The 15,802-nt window shown below is 36.4% G+C and overlaps 1 protein-coding gene across 21 annotated transcripts in view; it reads left to right on the forward strand.

The window, feature by feature from the left end:
• Positions 1 to 15,802, forward strand: part of TBC1D5 (TBC1 domain family member 5) — a 565,096-nt gene that overhangs the window by 182,129 nt on the left and 367,165 nt on the right. For 9 of the 21 annotated variants that reach the window (XM_070575957.1, XM_070575968.1, XM_070575969.1 and 6 more), the window contains one exon: positions 11,104 to 11,192. The exons of 10 other annotated variants lie outside the window; for them this stretch is intronic. The gene's annotated coding sequence lies outside the window, so the exon portion shown is untranslated. Of the gene's footprint in view, positions 1 to 11,103; positions 11,193 to 14,708; positions 14,821 to 15,802 lie in introns of all 21 variants that reach the window. 2 more of the 21 variants (XM_070575971.1, XM_070575960.1) reach the window with 1 other exon arrangement.

Raw genomic sequence — 15,802 nt, forward strand, 5'->3', positions numbered from 1 at the left:
GCACCAGTCATAGCACTTAACTACCACCCATATACTCTAGGCTAGGGAATCAAAAACAGGAAAATGAAAGAAATGAGAACATTTTGCTAAATTACATTTTAAGACTGTCCTGATGTTGCTGGTAAAATTTTAAATGTTTCTTAAGAGGAATAAGAGTGCTGCCAGTTACTCCCTGAGACGCTTTAATTTTATAAGTATATGATACGAAATTGGTTAGGTGTGGTAGCAGTAGGAGGTAAGGAGGGCTTTAATTTATCAGGTAAATGGGTGCTAAATCACCAAAACAGAAGTAATGACCCTTCTGAGACTGAGAAGATTCATTTTGAAAACGGTCCCCTTTCATTTTAACCTTATTAACCGTTTGAAATTTGTTCCGTTTTCAGATATTCACAAGTTGTCTTGTGTATTTCGCTTCTGATTATAAAATCAGACTGTAATATCTTAGATTAACGTGGATTAAAATAACCTATAATGTTCCCTTGTATCAATTACTGTATTCTAGTAAAGATTCCTACTGTTTTTGTTTTGTTTTGCTTCCTAAAGCCCCCTGCTGCTGTTGATTACACCTAGATCTGCTACTGATTGGAACTGTTAAAAGGCAAAGACAGTGTGGCTGGTTGCTGAATCATTTACTTTTGGGATTAATAAGAGATGTTCTCTCTGGGACGTAAAAGAAATAGTGACACTAGAATATTATGTATAAAGAGGCCAAGAAATATTCTTTGTATTTAATAATTTTTGAAGATGTGAAATTTATTTGCTGAGTGAGTTTATTTACTTGTAACATAACAGAGGGATAGCAGCAGCCTGGCTGGATTTCTAAACCATGGAACTGAACTGTGTTGAGAGAAAGGAAAAAGGAAGAGAGATTCCTGAGAAAATTTAGAACTAACAATTATTTTTCCCTGGCAATTGAATGCTATTAGTTTTTATAAAGATAAGACAAGTCGATAACTATGTGTATAAAAATGTTTTTCAGTAGTTGAGACATTTGTTAATAAAATGGCAAAAAATTCAAAGTTAAATTTTTATTTGTGATTGAGACCATGTTTGTAAGCCTAATGCACAATATAAAATGAAGTTGTAGGGCTGGCCTGGTGGTGCAGCAATTAAGTTCTCTTGTTCCGCTTTGGCGTCCCAGGGTTTGCTGGTTCGGATCCTGGGTGTGGATCTATGCACCGCTTGTCAAGCCTTGCTGTGGCAGGCATCCCACATGTAAAGTAGAGGAAGCTGGCCACAAATGTTAGCTCAGGGCCAGTCTTCCTCAGCAAAAAAAAAAAAAGAGGATTGGTGGCAGATGTTAGGTCAGGGCTAACTTTCCTCGAAAACAAAAACGAACAAACAAACAAAAAATGAAGTTGTATGAGATACAAGTTCCCTATGAGAAGTTTACATATAACTTTTGGAATCTAGAGATAGGATTTCCATGATAGCCATGGGTCTTTTTCTAAGGCATGCACAGATCAAAAACAACTGTCACTTTGTACCCTCACTGCTTCAAAATTTGAGATCATTAGTCCTGTGCTGGACTAGTGAGAGATTATTTGAAGGAGTATCTTATGCACTGGGGTATTAAATAATACTCTACGATATTGCTACTTCTTCTGTTTGTTATAAATAATTGCTTATTCTTTTAAAGACATTTCAGTTTTCTAGATGCAAACTAAATTAGTGGTTTTAAGTAATTTGTTCAAAGTTATGTACATCTATCAGGAGATATGATTGACTGTAACTTGAATTGGGAAAAAGAGTGTTCTTTTAAGATATTCATTGAAACATTTTTATCAGGGAAATTACATGAAGGATGCTGTCACCAATGTATGTGATGAGTTGGAGAGAGAGAAAGAGACCGGTTAGAAAGTTTGTGCTAAGGACAGGCAGCAAGTAATGAGTGCTGTAATTGCGGCTGTGGTGGTAGAAAGGAAGTATAATTCAGCGTTGGTGTCTCTTACTTTTTGACCCATTGACTCAAGCATCAGTGAACTTTGGAAAAAATGCTGAAATCTTATTAATGACTTATGAATACTTGTGCCTTCTTAAGTATAAACCGTTAGACTGTAAACTCCTTGAAGGAAAATATTTATTTTTGTGGTCTCAGCACTTGACACAATATGTTGCTTTATAGTAGTCATTCCACAGTTTAAAATGAAAAAAAGTAAATGAAACAGAAAGCTCTTGTATTGATTTGCTAGGACTGCCATAACAAAGTATCACAAACTGAATGGCTAAAACGAGAAATGGGGCTGGCCTGGTTGCACAGTGGTTAAGTTTGCACATTCCACTTTGGCGGCCTAGGGTTCGCTGGTTTGGATCCTGGGTGTGGACCTACACACCACTTGTCAAGCCGTGCTGTGCGAGCGTCCCACATATAAAGTAGGGGAAGATGGGCACGGATGTTAGCTCAGGGCCAGTCTTCCTTGGCAAAAAACAGGAGGATTGGTGGTGGATGTTAGCTCAGGGCTAATCTTCCTCAAAAAAGAAAAAAAAAAAAGAAATGTACTGTCTCACAGTTTTGTAGACTAGAAGTCTGAGATCAAGGTGTAGGCAGAGTTGGTTCTTGTGGGCTGTGGAGGAAAAATGTGTTCCAGGCCTCTCTTCTTGGCTTGTGGATGGCTGTTTTCTCCCTCTGTCTTCACATCGTCTTCCCTCTATGTGTCTAAATTTCCCCTTTTTATAAGAACACCACTCATATTGCATTAGGGCCTATCTTAATGATGTCATTTTAACTTGATTTCCTCTGTAAGGCTCTGTCACTAAATAAGGTCACATTCTGAGGTACTGGGGGTTAAGTCCTAATTCAACTTATAACACCTCTGTTTGAAGTTGATATGGTTTATAGGCTAATGACACATACAATTAATTTAAAAATAAATATGGTCGTTATACACAATATCAGTGTAGGGACACATAGCTATATGTACTTTTGTAATTAATACCATGTGACATAATTTTCACCTCTGTTTATTTTTACTGTTTTTCAATTTATATCTGTGATTTGACAACTAATCATTGTACTGGTTTCCATCTAGTGGCAGAAATAGGAGATGGGAGACTAAATTTGAAAAGTATAGTAGAACTAAATTCCTTGTCTCCTCTCCCCATTTATTTTACTTTGTGTAGAATAATCTAAGTCATCATCCACCACCATTTCCCAGACTTCTTAAGTTTTAAGAAAACAAGCATTATTATCTAATGGTATTGGTAATAGCTAGGTTGCATTTATAATGTTGTAGCAGGTGGGTTTTTACGTATGATTTTGAACAGGTAGTCATTTATCTAGCATAGATGTTCTCAAAGTGGGGTCCCTGGACCACCCTTACCTAGGGACTGTTAAGAAAAACACATTCTTAGGCTCTCTTCCAGACCTATTGATCAGAAATTTTGAGAGAGGAGTATAGGAATCTGTGTTTGAAGAAGACCTCCAGGTGATTCTGGTGTATGCCAACATTTGAGAACCACTGAACTGAATATAGGTTTAATACCTGATTTTATTGTTTTCAGTAATTATAGAAACTTAGTTATATTTTTGTCTACTATTCTTTTGGTTATATTATCTGATACTGAGACTTTGGTTAGAAATGCCACCCAAAGTTATTACATTATTTTTATGGGAACCGTGAGTCTCTGTTCTTGGCTTATTGTGTCCCATTCTAAAAATGTTTTATGCATGTAAAAGAAAATGCAACTCTCTGTCTCTCTTTTTCCCCCACTCTACAGATAGTAACATACGACCTTGCTATTTTGATTTATTATTATAACTTTTAATGACTTACTAATATAACTTATTATTATAATTTTCTGTATTAGTACACTGTTCTTTTGTCTTTCCCTCCTTTCTTCCTTTTTAATAGCTATATTAAATAGTAATACCACTGTATGCATGTACAATAATTTATTTAACAAATCTCCAATTGATGGACATTTAGATTGGTTTCAATATTTTGTTATTTTCATCCTATGAGGAATGTTCTGGGATGTGTGTGTTAACATGTGCATATAAGTTATATCTACATAATTTCACATGTGTGCAGGTATATTTATAGTATAATTCCCTAAGAATGTAATTACAGGTTCAAACACACACACACACAGTATACACACTCGTAATTTGGAAGGCTGTTTCCAAAGCACCCTCCATGGAGATTACTCCACTTTATACCCCCTTTAACAGACATGAGTTATTGTTTCAAAAATGTGGTTTTGGGGGAGATGCAGCAGTGTTGTATAATAGCATTATATTTTTTGCAGGAAACAGATCTACATTAAGCTAACAAAACCCCCAAAACTTAAACTAGTGTCTTCTAACAAACCGTATATAAAGACTACTTTGGAGTTTCTTATATTTAAGTTATAATATGTTTTGGAAACTTCTTGATGCATAAATTGAAGAAAGGATTGAAGATTGTCTCCGCTAATCTGAAGTAAATCTACATTTAGTGATTCATTAAAAAGTAATTTTTACATATCTGGAAAAGCATGTCTTTGAAATAGTTTCGGTTTACTGTCAGTGAGTACTTGGACAATCTTTAAATGTGGGGATTATTTGAGATACTACATATGTAGTTGTTTAAAAATTTATGATTTCTTTTTTTTTTTTTTTTGGTAACCGCCATAATGTTTTTAATTAAAACTCTTTTTAGGGTTTTCATTTACGCAGTATCATTGGTTTATATTGTGTTAATCATTTCAAAATCTAAAATGAAGCAGTAGTGAGACACAGAGCATTGGGTTTTTTGTGTGTTTTTAAAAACATTCTATACTCCCCCCACCCCCACTCCACTTTTTTTTTTTTTTAACACTCTCTTAACTTAAAACTACTAAACAGATTTTTATTTTAATCTTTGGAACAAAAAATGTTCTCTTGGGCTGATACCAGTACTTTCTATGCCAAGTTACAGACCGGAATCTATTTTTATAGGCCAAGATACAAACCTCTGAAAACCAGAGTTTATAATGGAAGCATTGACAGGCCCTTAACTATCACAGCACACATGGCACTGCTGAAATCATAAGGTACAAGGCACAAGATTTCACATGCGGGGTGAACATTGAATTTTTCAGCAATTGTATTGTCAAATGTCTTTCAACTAGGATTTAATAAGCATCACGTGCAAATGGAGCTATGCTAGAGGCCCTAAAAGCACAATTGTATGGGCCTGACTCCCACCCTCTGAATGCCTGTTCCCAAGCACACAGACACAGACACTGAGAGGCACCTGAATAAACCTGTTGGGAGATGGCATTGTGAATGGATTTGGTTGGAGAGAAATATATATGTGAACTTCCTTATCTCTAGATTTAATTTGTGACACAGCTCTGAAAATCCTGCATGATTTTGTGTTTAGGTCACTCTGCATGTGTTCTGGGTATTATTACAATGCAGGTAAAACTAATCAATTACATCTTCATTTTAATAATATCACTGAAGAAAGTTTAAACTTTATATTGTTCGATATGACTAGTTAGGTGAATTGAAAGCTTACCATTTTACTTCTTCAAGGGATCCTATTTAGGTAAAAAAATAGAAATAACCTTCTTCACAAACCACATTTGATTACTCAGTTTTATTTGATTAAAGAAAAGTCATTAAAACCACCACCCTCATTCCTTGAATTACTGTACTTTGTTTTACTTATATTTTAATTTAAATGGGACTAGTCCTCCTACCATTAATTAATGATTGCATCAGTTAACACTGAATGAATGACCCTATTGTGTATTAATTACTTTAAAGGGAAACATGAACTCAGAACATGTCAGATGCCTAAATGGGAAAATAGTTAAAATAGTTTGAGATATATAGTTAATTTGACTGTTCATGAAGGGTTGGATTCTCAGAAGTGTAACACCAACATTGTCTACTCTCTTCCTTTCTGCCTTTATCTTGTTAAATGCTGGAGAGAAGTAGAGGTGTTATGTCGGATATGCTATCTCAGAAGCTTTGTGAAGTGTTAGAGAAAACCAGTATCTTGTGGGAAGATAATGAAGTGATAGTTTGTTGCTGAGATTTTGCAAATACTGTCAGAAGAAGTAGGTAAAAGGAAGATGTTAATTTGAATCCGAATTAGATTTTCTGTTCTAGTTTAAATTTTCCTTATCCAGTGACCTATATCCAGATACATTTAATAAGATCTAGATAGGAGACATGTTTGCCATTCTAAGAGGTATCTTATGTATCAGACTGGTTTTCCATTAATAAAGAGAATATGGACATTTTTCAAGTAGTTTAAGACTTTTGGATCTGTGATTAAATTTCGTCCCCTCATGTTAGAAATAATGCTTTTGTATCCTAAAGAGAAAATTTCTAAATGTAAGTTATTTAATTCTGTGCGCTTGTACTAATTCTAGAATAGGGGGCCCTCCTTTCCATCTTTTGCCTTCTTGATCTATTTCTTTACAGATGAAAGTCTCTTAAGTATATAAGACCAACTCTCCTATCTATTTCTCCTTGCTATTGCTGTAGAAAAACCTCACCACAAGATTTAGGAAATACAGGGTTGACCTTGGTTATATAGATAAAAGATAAAATCACCTCATATATTAGAAGTGCCATTTTATGAAGGCATTTCACTATGAAATGAAATGAAGGTGTGTGTGTATATTTATATATTGAGAGAAAAACAGATATATAGTCAGACACTGAGTTCCTAGATTTACAGATTTGTCTGTTTTATGAATTGTTCCAGAAACAAAAGTATAATAACGTGAGCATAACAGTACATGAAACCAAATCCAGAAAAATTGTTAGAGCTAAACTTTGTTTTTTGTAGTTCACATCCATAGCTGAGAGGGCTGGTAACCACTAAAGGCCTGTTACATCAGTTCATGAAAATCTGTTCTGTACTGACTCTTCCAATAAATTTATCTGATCCAGTCTTACCAGTAGCAGTTTCTGACTAAAATAGTTTTAGGAAGAGCAATATTTTTAATCAATGGAAGAAGAGATTTGGATTTTTCTTTGCCTTTGTGCCTCATAAAGCAGAGATTATATGAGTTGACACCAACCTTTTCTCTCCTCAGCCCATTCGCACGCTCACCCTCCCCTTCCACTCTCTCTTATTAGGACTTGGTATGCCAGACCCTGGGCTAGGAGGGCCTCACCTTCTGTCGTTGTCATTTGCTCACAAACAGCTAAAGGTGTTTAATTTAATTAATGAAATTGATACTTTTTAATTTGGTCCTAAGCTTAGATATTTTTGCTTTCTTTATATATTGGCATTAATAGGTCAAATAAGCTAGAACTCTGTCTTAAATATTTTATCTTTTAATTATAGACAAAAACAGATTTTTGCTTTATTTATTGGTGTTACTAGATCAAATAAACTAGCACTCACTCTTACATATTTTATCTTTAAATTGTCGGGAAAAACAAATTTAGGGATTATTGGAATGTAGAAAAGGAATTTATTTATGAATATAAAAATTTGAGGGGCTGGCCCAGTGGTGCAGCAGTTAAGTTTGCATGTTCTGCTTCGGTGGGCTGGGGTTTGCTGGTTTGGATCCCGGGTATAGACATGGCACTGCTTAGCACACCACGCTGTGGTAGGCATCCCACATATAAAGTAGAGGAAGATGGGCACGGATGTTAGCTCAGGGCCAGTCTTCCTCAGCAAAAAGAGGAGGATCGGTGGCAGATGTTAGCTCAGGGCTAATCTTCCAAAAAAAAAAAAAGAAAATTCAGAACTTAAATATTTGAGGAAATTTTTGTTGACTTAGCTTTTAAGAAAATGTAAGTATTCCAGGTAAAAGATTGGCTGATGGATGACTTTTTTTTTTTTAAAGATTTTATTTTGTTTCCTTTTTCTCCCAAAGCCCCCCAGTACATAGTTGTATATTTTTTAGTTGTGGGTTCTTCTAGTTGTAGCATGTGGGGTGCTGCCTCAGGATGGTTTGATGAGTGGTGCCATGTCCACGCCTGGGATTCAAACTGGTGAAAATCTGGGCCGCCAAAGCAGAGTGCACGAACTTAAGCACTTGGCCACCAGGCCGGCCCCTGATGGATGATATTTTATGCCTAATTTTGAAATACGCAAGAGTGCCTTAGGGAACTAGAGAATGAAGAAGCTATGAGAAGAAGTCTTAATTCTCATGTTTATTCCTTTTGCATAATTAGCCTTTCATCTGAAGCATCTTCATTTGGGAGATGTCACTGTTGCATTCTGACCTGAGGCCGATTCTCTCTCACTTTTTTTCCTACAAATATTAATAAAGTCCCTTCTGTATGCCATGCACCATGCTAGGCATATTCCTTACCCTCATGAATTCAGGGGTGGCAGTAAACCTTTAAAAATATGTATACTGTAGGGGAGGAAGAACTATTCCTCTACCTTCTAGGTTCTTCTGGCTAGTCTAAGAATTAAATTGACATGAGACAGGATAACAGGAGAAAATCAAACGAGTTTTATAACATGTATACATGGGAGAAACCCAGGAAAACTGAGTAGCTTGCCAAAATGGCTGAAGCCACCACCTTAAATAGCATCTCCAGCTAAAGACAAAGGAGGATGTTAGGGGTAGTGGTTTGGTACTTCAAAGGGGAGGAAGGCAATTCACATGGAGGTGGAAAATCAAGCATTTGGTAGCAAATGTTTGCCATGCTTTGCAGAGACAATGAGATGTGGAGAGGACTTTGATCAAATGGGCCTTGCTAGCTTCCTCCCTGTCTACCACCCTAGTTCGTATTATACTATAGTTATCTATGGTGATAGCTCCTTCCTATAACAGACTTTCTAGCTTAAATTCTTTTAGGCACTTAGGGGGAAGGTCAGAGTTTCTCCCTGAGTCTTTTGTTCTTAAAAATAATCAAGCTGGGGGCTGGCCCTGTGGCATAGTGGATGGGTTTGCATGGTCTGCTTCGGCAGCCCAGGGTTCGTGGGTTTGGATCCCAGGTGTGGACCTACACACCGCTCATCAAGCCATGCTGTGGTGGTGTCCCACATACAAAATAGAGGAAGACTGGCAACAGATGTTAGCTCAGGACCAATCTTCCTCACCAAAAAAAAAAAAAAAAAAAAGGAAAAAGAAAAATCAAGCCAAAGAGACACATTTTGGGGTGGCAAATTCTGCTTCCCTACATTACACATGTGTATGTGTATGTAAACATACATACACACATACACTCTCCCTTTCTCTTTTTCTCACTCACTCAGTCTCTCTCCCTCCCCCTTTCCCCCTACAATTGCCATAGGTACAATAATGGAAAGATAGGGGACTTAAGGATGTATGCAACAGAGAAATCTAACCTAATTTAGAGGTGAGGAGGAGTGTCAAGGAAGACCTTACTAAAGAAGTGAACTTACGTTTGTTCCTTAGGCAAAAGAGGACAGAGATGTTGCATGCTGAGGGAAAAGCCTTTGTAAAGGCTCTAAGGCTGGAATGAACTGCTCAGTTGGGGAGTTTATAAGATATAGTCAATGTAGCTGGAGCACAAGGAGTCCAGGGACAGTGGTGAGAAAAGAAGCCAGACAAGTGGTCAAGGGCCACACAGGGCCTTGAAGATTTGCCAGAAATTTCAACCCTTGAGCAGTAAATTATTGAAATATGGAGAGTGCTATGATCAGATTTATTGTTTTAGAGATCACTCACTGCAGTGATCTTGATTGAGGGGAGGAGGAGAGAAATGCTAGGAGATCTTGTCAGGAGGTTTCAACAGCGATCCAGATGATGGTAGCTTAAATTAGCGAGGTCCAAGAATGATAGAGAGGCGTGGATAGAAATGTCCAGGACGTCTAAGAGTTGGAGGCTAAAAGATGTACTGATGATGTTGGCAACTTGTAGGGGTGTCTTGTATTGTTTTGTTTTGTTTTGGTGAGGAAGATTGGCCCTAAGCTAACATCTGTCACCAATCTTCCTCTTTTTGCTTGAGGAAGATTGTCCCTGAGCTATCATCTATGCCAGTCTTTCTCTATTTTGTATGTGGGACACCACTGCAGAAGGGCTTGATGAGTGGTGTGTAAGTCCATGCCCAGGATCCGAACCTGTGAACCCCCAGGCCGATGAAGTGGAGCACACGAACTTAACCACTCCACCATGGGGCCGGCCCCAACTCTTTTTGTTTTTAATATCTTGAACTAGCTCTTTCTTGCTTGAAATTTAATGTGTTATCAAATATTTGTATTTCCAATTGTTTCATTTTTGTAACGGCTCGAGTAATTACCTGGCGTTTGCACAAAATATTGCAGTACCTCCTTGCGTCTTTTTCTGGCTTTGGTTGCTTACTGATGTACATATTAAGAGAGCAGAGCATAAACAAGTCCGCTTTCTTTGCCCTTCTCTATAGATCTGCCCAAATGGCTAGAAAAGGCAGGTGTAGGAGCAGTGGAATAAAAAGTGTTAGTCATTCTGTGTAAGGGATCTAAATAGAACTGTACGTATGTAAAAATATCACAGATTTTAAAATTTTACTGTACAAAATAAAATCAAATTACATTTAGTATTACATTTTATTGTTTTTCTGGTTCTTTAATTTTATTTATTGATTGATTGACTGTTGATGTTTCATTTCTCCAAAAATACTGGAAGCATCTTGAGGACTGTCATCTGACTAGATGCCGTTTTTTGCGACTTGGTTTTCTTTCTTTTACCGTACTTATTTTTTTAACTTGAGTCTGTTTAGGTTTCTGTGAACTCCTTTTTACCTTATCTTCCTCCTCCTAATCCTGCTGTAAATTCTCTGCATTTGCTGTTCCCAGCATGCTCTGCCCCCAAGTTATCATGTGGCTCATTCCCTCACTTAATTCCAACCTCAGAGGGGCCTTCCAAGACTACACTTTCTCAGATAAGCTCCCTGCTCCCAGGTAAGCTCTCAGTCGTGCCCCATCATTCTCTGTCCCCTTACCCTCTTTACGTTTTCTTCATAACGTATGTCACTATTTGACATGTGAAATATTTCTTCTTGGTTTATTGTTTGTCTTCCCCTAGAATGTAAATTCTCTGAGGACAGGACTTGGACTGTCTTGTTTACCACTAAATTATTATCTTGTAGACTAGGTTCTGGAACATGGGAGGATTCAACAAGTATTTATTAAGTTGAATGTAGACTACACTTGTGCAGCCCCTGCTTTCTCCGGTTTCTGCTTACCACCTTCTTTCCTTCCTCAATAGACATATTGAGAAAATACTACACAAAATCTAATTGTGTAAGGTAGTCAACAAATCGAATGGGACACTCAAAGGATCTCTGTTTTTGAACTGTAAGTACCATCCTGTCTTTGCTCTTGTTCTGATAACCTAACTGTGTAGGTATATCCATCAGAGCAGTGACAGCGTGACGGGGACGTAATAACATGAATAGCTGCCGTTTATTGAGTGCTTACTCTGTGTCAGGTATTGTTCTAAGTATTTCAGGGATATTTGTTTAATCTTCACAAAACCTATGAAATGGATATTTCCCATTTTACATTGAGGAAACTGAGGAACAGAGTTTAACCAGTTGGCCTAAGGTCAGATAATTAGTAAGGGCATTTCCTCAATTTGAGCCTAGAAAATGTGACTCTTATCACTGGTGTTAACAGAAGTAGCTTCTGGAAGTTTCCTTTAGTAGGAATAGTAAAGCGTGATGATGGAAAAAGTATGGTGCTGGTGCAGTCTGGGGCGGCTTTTCTTCTCTGGGCTGTTCTTCCCCTCTTATTCTCATGGAAGAAAGAAACCCTCCATTTTGCTTACTTTTTCCTCATTAGATGTAGAAATGTGGGATTGGCTTTTACATGATCCAGTCTCTGAATTTATTCAATTTAACAGTTTTCAATGAGAAGAAGTTAGGAAACATTTCAGAGAGAATGGAGCATTTGAGGTGAACTTTGAGAAGTGGTTAATGGGTGTGTTCTGATGGATATTTATTCATTCATTCAACAATGCTTACTACCTATTATTTGCCAGGCCATGAGTATAGGAGATTTTTCTTTTTTTAAGAATTGTTTCAGTGAGAGGAATGGGTTGAGATAGATTTCTGTGACCAAGGCTAATTGCCCAAATAAATAGAGAGGTAGAAAAACACTGGATGTCTTTAGAGAATGAAAAGATATGAAAGAGAAGATGGGAAGGATAGATGTGGGAGGATCGTGAAAGGTATTGAGAACCTGTAGGTGTATTTATACTTCAGTAGGCATTGTGGAATCACAGACATTACCATATTTAATTACCAAAATGGATTTTTCTGAACAGTAGTAAGCTTTTTAAAGTAGTATAATATTAAACAATGGATTATGAGCCAAAAGAATAGAGTTTTATTAAAGCTCTGACTCCTACTTGTATGAACCTGAGCAAGTTATTTTCATATTTTTATAATTAAATATTTGTTAAAGGATATGTCCTCATGTTTTAATTTTTTTAAAGCATACACAGGGGTATAAACTGAAGAATCTCTCTTTCCTTATGCATGCCAAGCTTTTATTTATGTATTTTTATAGAATAATGGGATCATACTATATATATTCTGTTACTTGCTAATTTCAGTATTCTTTGTATATTTTCTCCATCAGTGCATTTACATTTTTAATGACTATTCCATTTCTGGATTACTATAATTTATAAAACTAGTTCCTTACTGATGGATATTTAAGTTGTTTATAGTTTTTGACTGTTACAGTCAGCCTCTTCTGCATAGATTTGGCTAGAGGGCATATCAGTAGGACACACTCCTAACAGTAGAATTGCTGAACCAAAGGGTACACACATTTGTAAGTTAGTTAGTTGTTGCCAGATTGCTTTTCAAAGAATTGCGCTTCTATAATCAAGTTAATCAAAATCAAAATGCGTATTTCTCCACATTGTTATCGACACTAAGTATTATCCACCTTTTCTTATTTTGCAAATTTGATGAGTGAGAAGTTACATCTAATTGTTTTAGTTGACATTTAAGTGAGGTTACACATTACTTTATGTAATATATCCACACACACTCACACACACACACACAGTAATGTTTCCTTTTTCTGTGAACTACCTGTTTCTCTCCTTCATTCTTTCATTCCTTCTGTTTTATTTGTTTCATATGCTTTTTAAAAAGGGGACTGATACCCTTCTTACGAACTAAATGATTGGGATAATCAAATAAGGTAGTACTTGTCACTGTTTTTCAACCTTTTTACAGTATCGCTCCCGTAAAAAACCTTAAAAATATTTCTCCCGAATGTCTCACCTTCCCCTTCAAATTTTGTAATACCATGGATATACTCTGTATCTGTTTATATACTGTGGCCCGTTGGAGGGAGCCTAAGGGGGGAATCTCTGATTCCCCAGCCCTCCCTCAATAACCAGTGTCCCCCTCCTTGAGGACAATATCACTCCCATTGAAAATGTATGGCATATGTGAAAGTTTTTGTAAACTGCCAAGTTCTGTTTAAATGTAAAGCTTTATTAGTAGTAATTTGTATTTCATATGATGTAATATTATATGTCTGTTTTGCAGCTTCCTTTTTCTCATTGCAGGTTTCCCTTTTGCAAACATAGGCATTTACTCTTTCGTTGTTCATTTTGTTGCCTTTGGAACATTCTTGAGTTGACCTCTGAGCAGTTCTCTTTGCCCAGCTGTGTTTGTCAAAATGGTACTCTTCCTTCAAAGCCTGTCCTGGAAGTTCCCTTTCTCCATGAAGTCTTTTTAGTCCCCCATAGTTATCCCTTGACCTCTTAGAGTTAGAGCTCTTTTAATACATCTCCTTTGTTGTGACATTCTGTCCTTCATTATGTGGTCTGTACATCTTCCATATTTTACCTCCTAACAGGTTCTGTCAAGACAGCAAAGATATTGCCTCTCTTCATTCTTTATTCCCTGCTATTCCTTTCCCAGTACCACTGTACATAGTGGAAGCCAGTAGCCATGTCTTACAAAGAATTTCTAAAGAAGTCTGAATTCATGTCCCAGCCACTTAGTGTGTGACCTTGGGCTAAGATCCTTAACCTTCTAGCCTCAGTATTCACCTATTTAAAAAAGGGATAATAATGATGCCTTTCTGATAAGATTGCTGAGGAGGTTGAATAGAATAAAAACACAAAGCACAGTGTCTGGCATTTAGTAAGCATTCAATAAAATATTAGTAATCATCAATACTACAAAAATTTCTTAGCAGAGAAGACGTTGAACAAATTATCATAATCATTTCTATTTCTTTCTTGTTGAAGAACATAATCTATTGTTCATTGTACCATAGTTACAAAAGGAAAATTTGGGTTTTTTTAAGTCATCTTTTTCCTAATACATCCTGTAGTATAATTCACCATATGGGGACCATTTAAAGTGTACATGAATGGTAATTTAATGTACATTGTACTTTTGATTTTTCAATACTGTATTAAAAGTATGTATCTATGACTTATTTTTTAAAAAATCTTGTAAATCATTAAGCAAAAAAGACAGCCCAGTTGGAAATTGGGCAAAAGAAATAAACAGGCAGTTCTCAGGAAAGGAGACCCAAATGGCCAGTAAACAGATGTGAATGGTTAATTTTTATGTCAACTTGACTAGGCCACAGAGTGCCCAGGGGTTTGGTCATACATTATTGTGGGTGTTTCTGTGAGGGTGTTTTGGGTGAAATTTTTATTTAAATGGGTAGAAAGTAGGTTGGCCCCCATAATGTGGAAAGGTCTCATCTAATCAGTTGAAGGCCTGAATAGAACAAAGGGCTGACCTTTCCCTTAAGAAGCGGAATCTGCAGCAGACTCACTTGGACTTCATCTTCAACATCATGTCTTCCTGTCTGATGGCCTTTAAGCCAGAACATTGACTCCTCCTGTCTGACAGCCTTCAAATTAGAACATTGGCTCATCCTGGATCTCCAGCCTGCCTGCCCACCTTGGAGATTGAACTTGCCAGCTTCCATAATTGTGAGAGCCAATTCCTTATAATAAATATCTCTTTATATATTTATTTATTATTATGTATATGTAAATAAATCTTTCTTTCTCTCTCTCTATCTATATATGTAATCTCCTATTGGTTCTGTTTCTGTGGAGAAGCTTGACTAATACAACAGATGAAAAGACTATCAGTCAAAAAAATCAAATGGCTCATGATACAAAGAGGATATATACAAGGATGTGGAGAAATAGGGGCTCTCTCATACCAGCACGTAGATTGGTACAACCACTTTGGATAGGAGTTTGGCAATATTTTATTAGAGTTAAAGATGGGCAAATGATTTCATCCAGCAATTTTACTTCTAGATTAAAATTAACTAGGTTTGTTATCAAAATAAAATTACCTTAAATGTCAAAGTATGATGTCTTACAGTTTAGTTTTGTTTGTTTCATGATCCATTTTTACATTTGGATGCAGATTTTACTATAGATATATGTATGTTCCTTGCCATATGGGCTCACAATTGCTGTTTTCCACAGACTTCTACAGGGTACTTAATAAAATTATTTTTGAAATGAGATGGTTTAGAGAAGTATACCAAGAATTTCAGTCACTATCTCCAATATTAAATTCTAGTAGTAACTAAAGAATATAGATTCACTTTCATACATTTTTTTGGTGCGGACTCTTCTGTCAGTAAATTGCTAGATATTCCAAGAGAATGTGCATGCTATATATAAATAAACCATGTCGTATTAGAAGGAAAACTATTAATTTCTCAAATATGAGGAAGAGAAGAGATCATACCAATGTATTTTTGTAATTGAATTATGTAGGTTTACTGCTTTGATTGCGTATATTCAGTTATCACACTTAAATAACTAGTGACTTTTCTCAAATATTTAGTAAAAACTTAGCGCTTCACACTACTTAGATAAAGTCTTCCTACTGTGGGGGCTTGGAATTGGCCACCCCAAGATATGTCTCTTTGGCATGAGAGTTATTTTG

Source organism: Equus przewalskii, chromosome 15 (assembly GCF_037783145.1).
Source record: "Equus przewalskii isolate Varuska chromosome 15, EquPr2, whole genome shotgun sequence".
In the NCBI taxonomy this organism is placed as follows: Eukaryota; Metazoa; Chordata; class Mammalia; order Perissodactyla; family Equidae; genus Equus; species Equus przewalskii.